Raw genomic sequence first — 10621 nt, forward strand, 5'->3', positions numbered from 1 at the left:
AAAAATAAACCCAAGGTTCAGCTGCACAGTAATAATAAGGATGTCTGAGCTGAATCATGACTGACAGCCGCTAAATAAAAAAAACACTTTCTCCAACTACTGCAAAGGAATGTGTGAAGGGGGAACGTAATATTATGGCTCGTATCATGTGGTGGAAGGCTACAGCGCTTCACCGTATGCATGTGTTTCATTCAGGGTGGAGCTATATCTATAAATTCCAACCATGCAGCCCTTCCCTTGCAGGAGACCCTCCTAACATTCACAAAATTAAATGCCAGGATTAAAAAGGGTCTTACTGGTCCCTTCCACCCTTTGGAAAGCTTGTAATTACTCCCTCAACCAGGTCCATCTCAGAAGGCCCGCATAACCTTCTACATCTACTAATCTGCAGAACGCAGCCAAGCAGCTGGATACAACACTTTCGACATGAAGAATGGAGTTGTATTTCTGAAATAAGACAAAAAAAAATAAAATGTGAAAGTGCATCTAAAAGAGGATACATGTAGCAAACTGGAAAAAGCATAGAGATTGGTGTTTTTCCATTTATACATCATGACGTACTTGTTAAGACAGAGCTTTTATTTCCTGTAGCCTTTCACGGCCCATTCAACTCAATCCCAAAGTTTCTCTCTGTGGAGTTTGTTGAGATAAGTGAATTGAAATGTAAGTTCTGGAAAAAGCCAGTAAGAGGACCAGGAGTTCAAGATGTTCTCACTCATATTAAAGCTTCAATGGACTTTTGACAAAGTACTTGTTATCTTCAAGTTGTTTCCTTGCTCATTTATCTAATAAAAAACAAAGCTATCTTTCAGCCATGAAACAGTCCCTAATCTTATATTTAGTGTGGATTTGTATCAAAACTAAACTACACGTAGGGTACTTTCTGAACCTTTTTACCTCTACTGCCCTCAAACTGTAAAATAACATCTTTATTTAGGCAAACCTGGAGAATTTATGGCTACAGCAAAGCAACGAAAAAAAATAAATAAAAAAAAAGTCTTCCAGGAAGAAGTGGAAGACACTGCTGCAAAAATATTATGACGTGAAATGGTGCAGCTGCAGTGATCGTGCTTGTAATGGATTGACTGAACTTGAGGGTTAAAAGGCCATGGCTTAACTTGCTGATCCCTCCAGATGTTGGCACTGCGCTGAGAAATCAGTGGTTAAGTTTTCGTGCAGAGAGATAAGGCAGCGGAGGCAGCCCAGTGCACTGAACATTACTGTAGAGGTAAAATATAAGTAAACAAATCAAATCAAACAAAGTAATGATAATCCAGCATAATCTAATCAGTATCCAGTCTGCTCCGTGGGTGAAGACAGCTTCAAAGCACGTGGGTCCATTAGTGTGTGTCACACATGACCAGGCGAAAATCCATGAGAAAAGGTTCAAAGTCTGAGTCTCCTCTATGGCCATTAACACGGATGTGAGACTGGCTTAATGCCAGCAGGACGCATGACTAATTCACTGGCACAGAGGCAAAGTCTGAAGTAAAACTAAGCCACCATACAGTAGATGGCCATCTTGCACGACAGGATGGCTAAGTTACAAAGCTGCTTACCCTAAAGTGTGCCATGATAACAGTAGGGGGAAAACAACCAGAGAACTAGATGCTACAACAATAAACTAAAACTAGGAAATATTTTGGAGAAGCTTCTCCTCAGAGCTGGGCCTTGTAAAGAAAAAAAAAATGAAGCCAAAATATAAGCAGCAGAAAAAAAAAAAAAAGATGTTTGTGGACGTTAACAAGGCCACCTGCTGTTTAACAGGACTGACCTGACAGCCTTTGCCCTGTGGCGTCACAGCTATCAGCTGCACAACGCAAACTCCTGGAAAACAACACTGTGCTCAGGGAAGCAGTACAACTGAATGATTGTTGAGTAGATATATATGCTATGCTAACACTACTGCAATTTTGCTTAGAGAAAAAAGAAAAAAAAAAGAAAAAAAAAGAAAAAGGAGATTTAAAAGCCTTGAATTACTAGCCAGATTTGTGGCTACAACACTGAAACAAGCAGCTGTAAAACTATCACTGCTCAAGAACATTTTTAACCATTAACCGGTTTCATCTGACTACATGGCTGTTTTCATCACTTCTGTACACTGCTGTTATCACACAGATGCGTTATAGTTTGGGAATCCTGCTTGTTCGAGCAGCAGCCTGAAATCTTTTTCAAGGAAAATCAGGATGCCTTCTTTTCCCAGAAGTAACAAAGAAGATCCTCTGATTATCTTTTATATAGAAAGACGTTTCATATTAGTCTGCATGTACTTTTGTGTGTAGCGACTCGGTGGTATAAGCTCTTTAGTGGTTTGTGTGTATTTTGTTAGTTAGTTCTGACCATAAAAACAAGAACCCCCAGACTGAGGTGGTTCACATACCTGTGAACTCTATACAAAAACATACACACCTCATGCTTTAAAAGACTAAACTTCACAACTCATAATACAGTACTTCCGTTTAAACGTTTCTCTATTGTATATACCATTTCCCTATTGTGTATATTGAACTACTGCACAGAATTTTGTTAAGTGACTATCTATTAACAACAAAGAATCTTTGAATACTGTTTCTGGAAATATTTTATGAATCTATGACCATGCTCTGACTAATTTAAGATCATATGAATGTAATTTGTCAAAAGTTTTAATATGCATCACAACAAAGAAACAAAGGCACTTTTAAAAATAAAACAATTGCAAATACTTCTAATTCAATAAGAATGTGCATGACTAACATTACTGGCTCTTGACATGCCAACTCAATTAACTGGAAATTACATTATGTCAAATATACCAACAACATCTCAGCTTAAGAGGCATCAATGCAACAAAGGAGACATTTTTTTCCCATCACATAAATTATTATGAGGATTATCCTGAATCGAGGCAGTGATAGTTTGCAGATCATGTGAAGTCCATCCATGATCAGGCCAAAAGAAGCTAACAACGGCAGAGTCTTAATCCTTTCCTGAGTTTAAACGTCTAAACTGATAAAGTTACATCATCCAGCATAACAGAAAGATAAATGGCATAGCCCAAACATTCTTCTCCCGTTGTTCTCTTGCTTGATAACTTGTTCAAACTTGAGTGTTGCTTTCTGGAGGGGTAGGGCAGTATTTTAAGAGCAGGATAAAGCATGCCATGCTCTGGCACAATCTGGGGCTGAATCTGATATCTGTCTGCTGTTTCAAAGCCTGTCACACATGCTTTGGTTTGTGTCTGGGGAAGATTTAAACAAGTTGGCATCTGACCTCATCCATTGAAGAAATGAAAACAGGAAAAACAGCATAATGTGCAAATCCACGTTGTTTGTAAAATGGGAAACTGAATATGTATCCCAAAGGCTTGAAATTCAGTTTCATGAGGTAACAGCATTGTTGCTGGGGTTTGTCTAAGACAAATATAAAAACAAGCCTAATATTTTGCTACTTTTAGATAGAGTCCACACCCTGAGAAATTCCAGGACCTACATCAATCACCTTTTCCAGCTGTAGACATTCATCATTTACAATGATTTATAAGTTAGAACATTAAAGAAATGCTGTGACTATTAATACTTGATGGTGAAACGCTAGAGAACAAGACCTGTTTGTGCAAGAAACAAAGCTGCATCATAGTGTGTGATATGATTCACTTTGATATGCTAAATGCACGTCAGCTTTCAGGGACTGAACAGCTATTAGCAGAACTTCGAGCTGCAACCTGAACTGATTGAATTTGCTGTCAGACAAAATGCTGGCATCCAACCGGTTGCTTACTCTCTGACAAAACTGCACACTCATACAGAATTCTAATTTTAACACATCTCTGCTTTTGGGAGTTAGCATTATTAACGTGACCTAGACAAAAGAGAGAGGGGAGCATGGGCTGAAACGTGAATCCCTCCTGGCCTATAAAATCCACCCTACCCTCCCAACCAACATCGTGCTTATAAAGGACTCCCCCACAGACACACACATATACAGAGAACAGGACTGCATGCTGCCTTTGTTTGAACTCGACCGTGGATACACTCTTTCCACATCTTGTGGCTGAGACACACATTTGATTAATTTTGAAGCTCATTGTCATGATAATCTGAGGTTTGACTTATTTCTTTCAGCCTGCCAAGAGAACAGTCATTTTCTAACATAACTACAACTGAACTCCAAAAGCAAAGCAGTACTATTATATAATTAGAAAAATACACAAGATGAAAAGTTTAAGTGATTCTGAGACTTCAGCATGAACCAAAAAAAGCTAATTTAGTCTCCATCATGTGACATACCATACACCCCGAGACAATTATTTCAAATTACAGACCCTTTACCCAGAAAAACTACATCACAAATGTTAATTTTAGTCATAGAACAGTTTGTTATATTCTATTAAAGTTGGTGTGATCTCCTTCTTGTGGATGAAATTTGCAGTACAGAACTTCAACCTCACTTTTAAAACAAATGTTTCCACATTCCTCTGGTCAGACTGCAATAAGAAGGTTGCATCCATCAGCGTGTAAACATCAACATTGCAGGTATCATAATCGTAAAGTCTTTATCTCTTTAAATCTCAAAAAGGAAGCCAGAAGTAGCACAGCTTGTACTGTGTTCTCCAGGGCACAACTGCAACACGTTCAGATCAGCCCAAAATATAATTTCATAGGTCACCCAGTTCTAGTTATAGAAGCACAAAACTCTAGATCAAGGCTGGTTTCTCTGAGGGAAGCTGCTCTTTGGAGATAATTTGTGCTGCAAAAATCAGTGACTATAAAGGGCTTTGGACGAACTCACCATGCCCAATATTTACACTGCGTTCAGCAGATGGAGGCTAATAATCTTCAGAATTTATATTCTTATTCTAAATGTAATAACAGCAAGTAAAACATGACAGTTTGAGACACCTGCAGTGACTGCAGTTATTGATCCACCTTACATTATGTAGCTGTGATGCATTTTTCATTGCTAATAAAACTGAATGACTTTCCATGAGGGATCCATTACTTACCATGAAGTCCAAAGTGTGTCAGCCTGAAACACATTAACGAAAAATCTGCTGCAGCTGAGAGGCTGAGCTAGAAACAGGGTGTACTGCCCTTTCAACTATGGACAATCTCAAAGGTCAAGTGTCAATGAGGTCGTGGAAAAAACACAATCAGTGCTCACTCATTGTGTGACGATCTCAACTCATCTACTAATATAAATGTTAACCATATGTAATGAAGAGCTCATGGTACAAAAATGCACCGATTACTAATAGAACTATAGTTTCTTTCTGTTTTGCTTGATGTGAATTAAACTGCAAAGCAGAGGCCAGAAAAAGAGAAGTTAACAAAGCATTCGGCCTCCAGGTCATGAAATACGTGCGTTTCTGCACTAAAAGGATGATGGCAGGTTTCACATTCTTTCTTTCTAGTTAAAACAAAAAGACAAATCACACATCAGTAGCTGTAATCCTGGATTTCCTTCAGTAAATTGTTTAGCTGAGGTAGTAATCCAGCCAGGTTCTGACACGCCTCATCTTGTGATCAATTTGGCTGATGTCCGAAAAAGCAGATATACTATATGTGATGTCTGTTCTTCAGCCTAGCTCTTTCCCACTGAGTTTATATTTTGTTTCACAAAGATGTGAATGTTTTTAATAAGGGCTGTAACAATATCAGATTTTTTACTGCCAACTTTAATAAACAAAATAATTAACTATCACAATATTATTGCAATATCTGTAGAAACTTAAAAGAATAAATATAACTGGCTATGCAATACCATGATCAACTCTGCTAAAGTGCCAACTAGAAAGTAACAGGCAAAAACTTTATATAGATATTATTTTTAAACGTCACAGTTATACTGCAACAACACAATCCTTGTTGGCAGAGGTGATCTTTGTTTTCTAACCTCTAGCATAAAGCATTGCAGGAAACCCTTCAATCATAGATTTATTTCTGTGTTTGATTTTCTTTGTTAGATGATTTTAACAGGTCTGCATCAACCTTGAGGGCAGCCTTAGTTTATTCTCAAGTTCAAAAACTATAGCAAGCTGTGAACACATGGCCACAGAGCAACAATCCTGAAAACGTGAGGTTGGGTCTCGGGTGTGGCCAACAATGGCTGTCTAAGCCCAGCTGTCCTAAGAGAGAAAACAAGTGCAAAGCTAAACCAGACTGGGGGCAGGGTGTGGCATGGCAGGGGTGTCATGGTGACAGAGCAGGCCTCAAAAAGAGAAGGGATGCTAAATGAAGCCATTGTCTGGCCCAAGTGAAGCACACCACACAAAGAATGGCACATTCAAACAGTCATACAGGCCTATTGTTGTGATGGGAGAGCAGAGTGCTGCAGGTCCACATATATCCCACAGGATCCACGACATGTCAAACAGAGAGAGCTTGATCTAAGAGCATGATGTACTAGCACCAACAGGAAGAGCAGGAACCAATTAAGGAAAGACGTTTAGGTCACTTCGTCAATAAAAATCCGTCAAATATTAAACCAGAAACTTGGCTTCTTCATTCATGCTCCGCCCAGTCGATGGAACTGATTAGACCAGTGGAGATCAGCAAAATGCGAAAATACAACATACAATTATTATTCCAGTTTTCAACAATGCAATTTTAAAAACCAAAAAACAGGAGATCAACTTAAAATTAAAATTTTCCCCTATGAAGTAGGTGTGGTAATAAAATCACCATGATGAGTGAGGGTGGTGGGGTGGAGCCTATTCCAGCAACCATAGGGTACACCCTGGACAGATCGTCAGTCTGTCACAGGGCTGACACAAAGAGACAGACAACCATTCACACTCACATTCATACCTATAAGCAATTTAGAATCACCAATTAACCTAACCCCACCAATTCACTAATCCCATGAAGTAATGACAGCGGAATTCACCGAAAGCAGATGGATTTCTGTTTTCTCACAGTTGCAGTCAGACTGCCCAACCCTTGTGGAAACAGTACAGGGAGGGAATTAGGATGTGAAACATTTAGCATGAGTCAAACAAAGTCAACCATCTATGGTATGTGCTAACTGGATTTGCTACTTTCTACCTTGCTTGCAGTAACTGTGAGAGTCACTTTGACTATTCCAGTAAATAATTATCTTTTAAAAGCTTAACTAAGGCTATTAGACATTACAGTACATTTAATGTAGTGTATGGGAAAAAGTTAAACCAGTTCCCAGATGCCATGATTTATAGTAACTACTTCACAGAATATCATTCATATCCTTCCTTAAAGGATGCACATGCACTTTCACGCACACATGGTGGCCTCAGGTGCTCAGCTGTGCCAGAGCCACTCCTGAATGACACCCAGCATTGAAGAAAATGATTAGTCTACACTTCCCCCATCCTTGTTGTCAGGACTGTCAGTTACTCTTCCACCCTTAGTACTTAATGTGAGCTTCCCAGGGAGGTCCCCCCACCCAGCTGCTATGTAGACGGTCTTGTGAAACGCAACACTCAGTTCATTAGCCTAGTTCTCCATCCGTGTGTGTGTGTGTGTGTGTGTGTGTGTGTGTGTGTGTGTGTGTGTTGACAGACAGAAAAGCAGATAAAATACACCACTGCAGTTTGTGGGTTGGCACACTCAATGTTGATCGTTTGCTCTGTAGAGCACAAACTGAAGCAAACGCTTTCCCAGTTTTTAATACAGCATGACAAAACTGTCACATTCCATTTCATACATTATCAGATATTTGTGCTATTCACATCTCTATTAATTCTGTACTTTTACATCCAGTTCGTGAAAATTAGAGGCATATCTGGGCTGAGACAAGCATGATTTTATTCATTTACTTGCACATTGATATTGCTCTGCTGGTCTCAGAGCACCAATGAGGAAATTTAAGGACAGAGAACATAAGTCCGATTGCTGCCAACTATAACCGACATTCACAATGGCACAGTCGATTTCACCAGGGACAGCTTTTGTCAAAGTCTGTTTCCAACAGCACGGCAGTGTGTTTGCGTCTGTGACAACAGGAGGATGACATGAAACATCAACATTTGACCACTGCCAACAAAAACAGCACAACCGCAGTTGCAGTGACTGAATTCTGCGCACGTCTGGAGAAGGCATAACTCTCAAGGTATTTCATAAAGTAGACACATCTCATTATGGATACAATTTTCCTACTTTTATTTTCTTGTGAAACTCAAATTAAAACTGTTACAAAAAAAGTTCACTTGCTCTGTGATTTAATTCAAAAAGATAAACATTCATATGAAAAGGTGTTAGCATGATTCTTCCCCATGATTGTGGTTCTGTGTAATGAACTAAGTTTGAGTAAATTACAGTTGAAACTAAACTTAAAATACAGATCATACGTAATGATCTGCATGTATAGATTTCTGTATTTCTAAATTTCCATAACCTGCCAGTCTTAATAATCAAAATTAAAACAGAAAAGCTTGAAATATATCACAAAAGGAGTCACAGCCCTATTATTCAGGGATTAAAAGTAACTTACTTAGTGTAGGTTTAAGATATAAAACCTATTGAGTTAGACTTAGACAGCGATTATGGCTGCCCTTTGTTATGAAGTTTTGTTTCCTTGGTTTCCATAGAGATGTGTTCCTGTTGATGATTCTGGACAGCATAAGTGCTGCAGAAATGAAACGTACTTCCTATTGAAATGAGTTGTACCAAATGTCATTAAAAGTGTGACAATACATGTCCACGAACATGATCAAATAGATTACTTTTGTGTGACTATTTCACGTTTTTGCTATGAGATTGGGATGGATCACAACATGTCATAATGCACCACTCGGTGTGCTTTTGATCACCAAAAGCTGACCTGACATAGCTGCTAACAGCAACTGATAAACTGAACTCACACAGAGCAGCAAGGCTTGTAAAGGTGCATGCATCACTGTTGTGTTTGCTCATCAGTCAGGCAAGAGGACCCAACAAGCACATTAGGTAAACACAGTCTAAGGTGGCCAGGTGAGATGATTCACCACAAGAAACAGTTGAATCAAAAAGCCTCAAAGTGATTTTAGTTAGACACTATTTGCAAATCTGTATAGTTACACAAATACCAATATATCTGTGCTTGTTAATACTACCCAATTATATCATAGCCACTGGATAAACATTCCCACTTGGGAAAGCATGTGCTTACAACACAGACTAATCACTTGCAAAGTGCCCCTTTAAAAAAAAAAAAACCTTGTAATTTGAATGTCAGGGCCTGTTGATGCTCATCTGTATCCAGCCGACTCCCTGTCTGCACATTAATTCTGTCGACAAAATAACAGCATGGTACATCATGTAAGGCTTCTCCAGTGTTTACAGTGAAAACACGTCTGCTGATCACACCACAGCAGTAAGCCGTCTCACAAGACAGCAGCGGCCCATTACAAGCACACACAGCCCCCCCCCCCAAATGATTTAGAGCATTTTCATTCTCGGGAATGTAAGTCCTTTCTGATAAACATCCAACAGGGAATAAGCTTACCACCGTGGTGATTTGTGCTAATCTCTGTGTTGTGACCTATGATTTCATGACTTCTCAAAAGAGTGACTTTACTTGATAGAAGTGAATATTAACTCAGGAGAGGCAAAGTCTTAGAGCTGGGCAGTAAGAGGGAAGAAACGTTCTGAAGGATATTTGTACTTTACTCACATGTCTCTGCACTCAAATCAAAACTTAATGTACATGAAAGAGAGTTAAACGTTAGCATGCACGGACCTTTGTGCCTAAAGACTCTGACAGGCTTACTTTCCAGCTCTGTACACATTGGCCAAAGTTCACAATAAAGATCTGCTTATTAAAATTAATTTGTGATTCATTTGTCCAAATAGTAAAGGTGGCCTTCTTGTAATCAATTTTCCAAAAATCTAAATAATATTAGCCAAAATTTCCATTTAGATTCTTAAACGTGGATATGTGAGTTGGTGTAAGTTTAGTTTTGGTCACACAGGTTCAGTAGTTAATTATGAGCACAGGTTAGAGTTCAGACATTAACCTTTATTTTCTTTAATAGATTATAACACCACTGTCCTGTCCAAAAAATAAGTTACACTATAAGAGATATTATAAAAACGTGGCCAAAACCACTAAGGAAATTGCCAAGGTCCTCTTTAGACCTACTTTTTCAAACTTTAGTGGGTTTATCTAGCCTATACAGCCCACCCTTTCTTTTTCTTTTTTAATAAACTCCACAAACAGGTAGAGGCGACACAACAAAAAGCAATTTGCAAAACACATGCAAATAGTACCGGACTCTCACCTTGTCCGGGCGAGGTTTTTGGATACTCGCGTGCTCCAGAGTAAATAGCTGCATGAATATCAGTGAAAATTCAACAAAGACAGCTCGAGTAAATTCACCGCAGTCATGTCAACGACGGCTGTAGCACTGACCGGCCACACCGGTACGGAGGTCACAACCACCACCACCAACAACAACGCAGCCCAACCAGCGGTGTGGGTTCTCGGGCGGTTTAATGGTTTAGCTGTTAACGGTAAAGTTCTGTCTGAGGACAGTCCGCTTACCTCGTTACGGTGAACATCTTTTCTGGTAAGCGCTTCATGTGCTCGAAAAGGTATAGCGCAAGAAAAACATTCAGCGCAGACGGCAGGCAGAGAATTCAACCGACTGGTTGGTCCGGGCTGCTCATGAGGTCATCGATTTACT

The 10621-nt window shown here is 39.3% G+C and overlaps 1 protein-coding gene across 2 annotated transcripts in view; it reads right to left on the reverse strand.

Moving 5' to 3' along the window:
- The window catches only part of daam1b (dishevelled associated activator of morphogenesis 1b), a 41991-nt gene extending 31370 nt beyond the window's left edge, over positions 1 to 10621 (reverse strand). For both annotated transcript variants that reach the window (XM_005734391.1, XM_005734389.1), the window contains exon 1: positions 10480 to 10621. The gene's annotated coding sequence lies outside the window, so the exon portion shown is untranslated. The remainder of the gene's footprint in view (positions 1 to 10479) is intronic.

The sequence above is a fragment of the Pundamilia nyererei genome, unplaced genomic scaffold, assembly GCF_000239375.1.
Source record: "Pundamilia nyererei isolate P.nyererei 1_Seehausen unplaced genomic scaffold, PunNye1.0 scaffold00058, whole genome shotgun sequence".
NCBI classification, from domain to species: Eukaryota; Metazoa; Chordata; class Actinopteri; order Cichliformes; family Cichlidae; genus Pundamilia; species Pundamilia nyererei.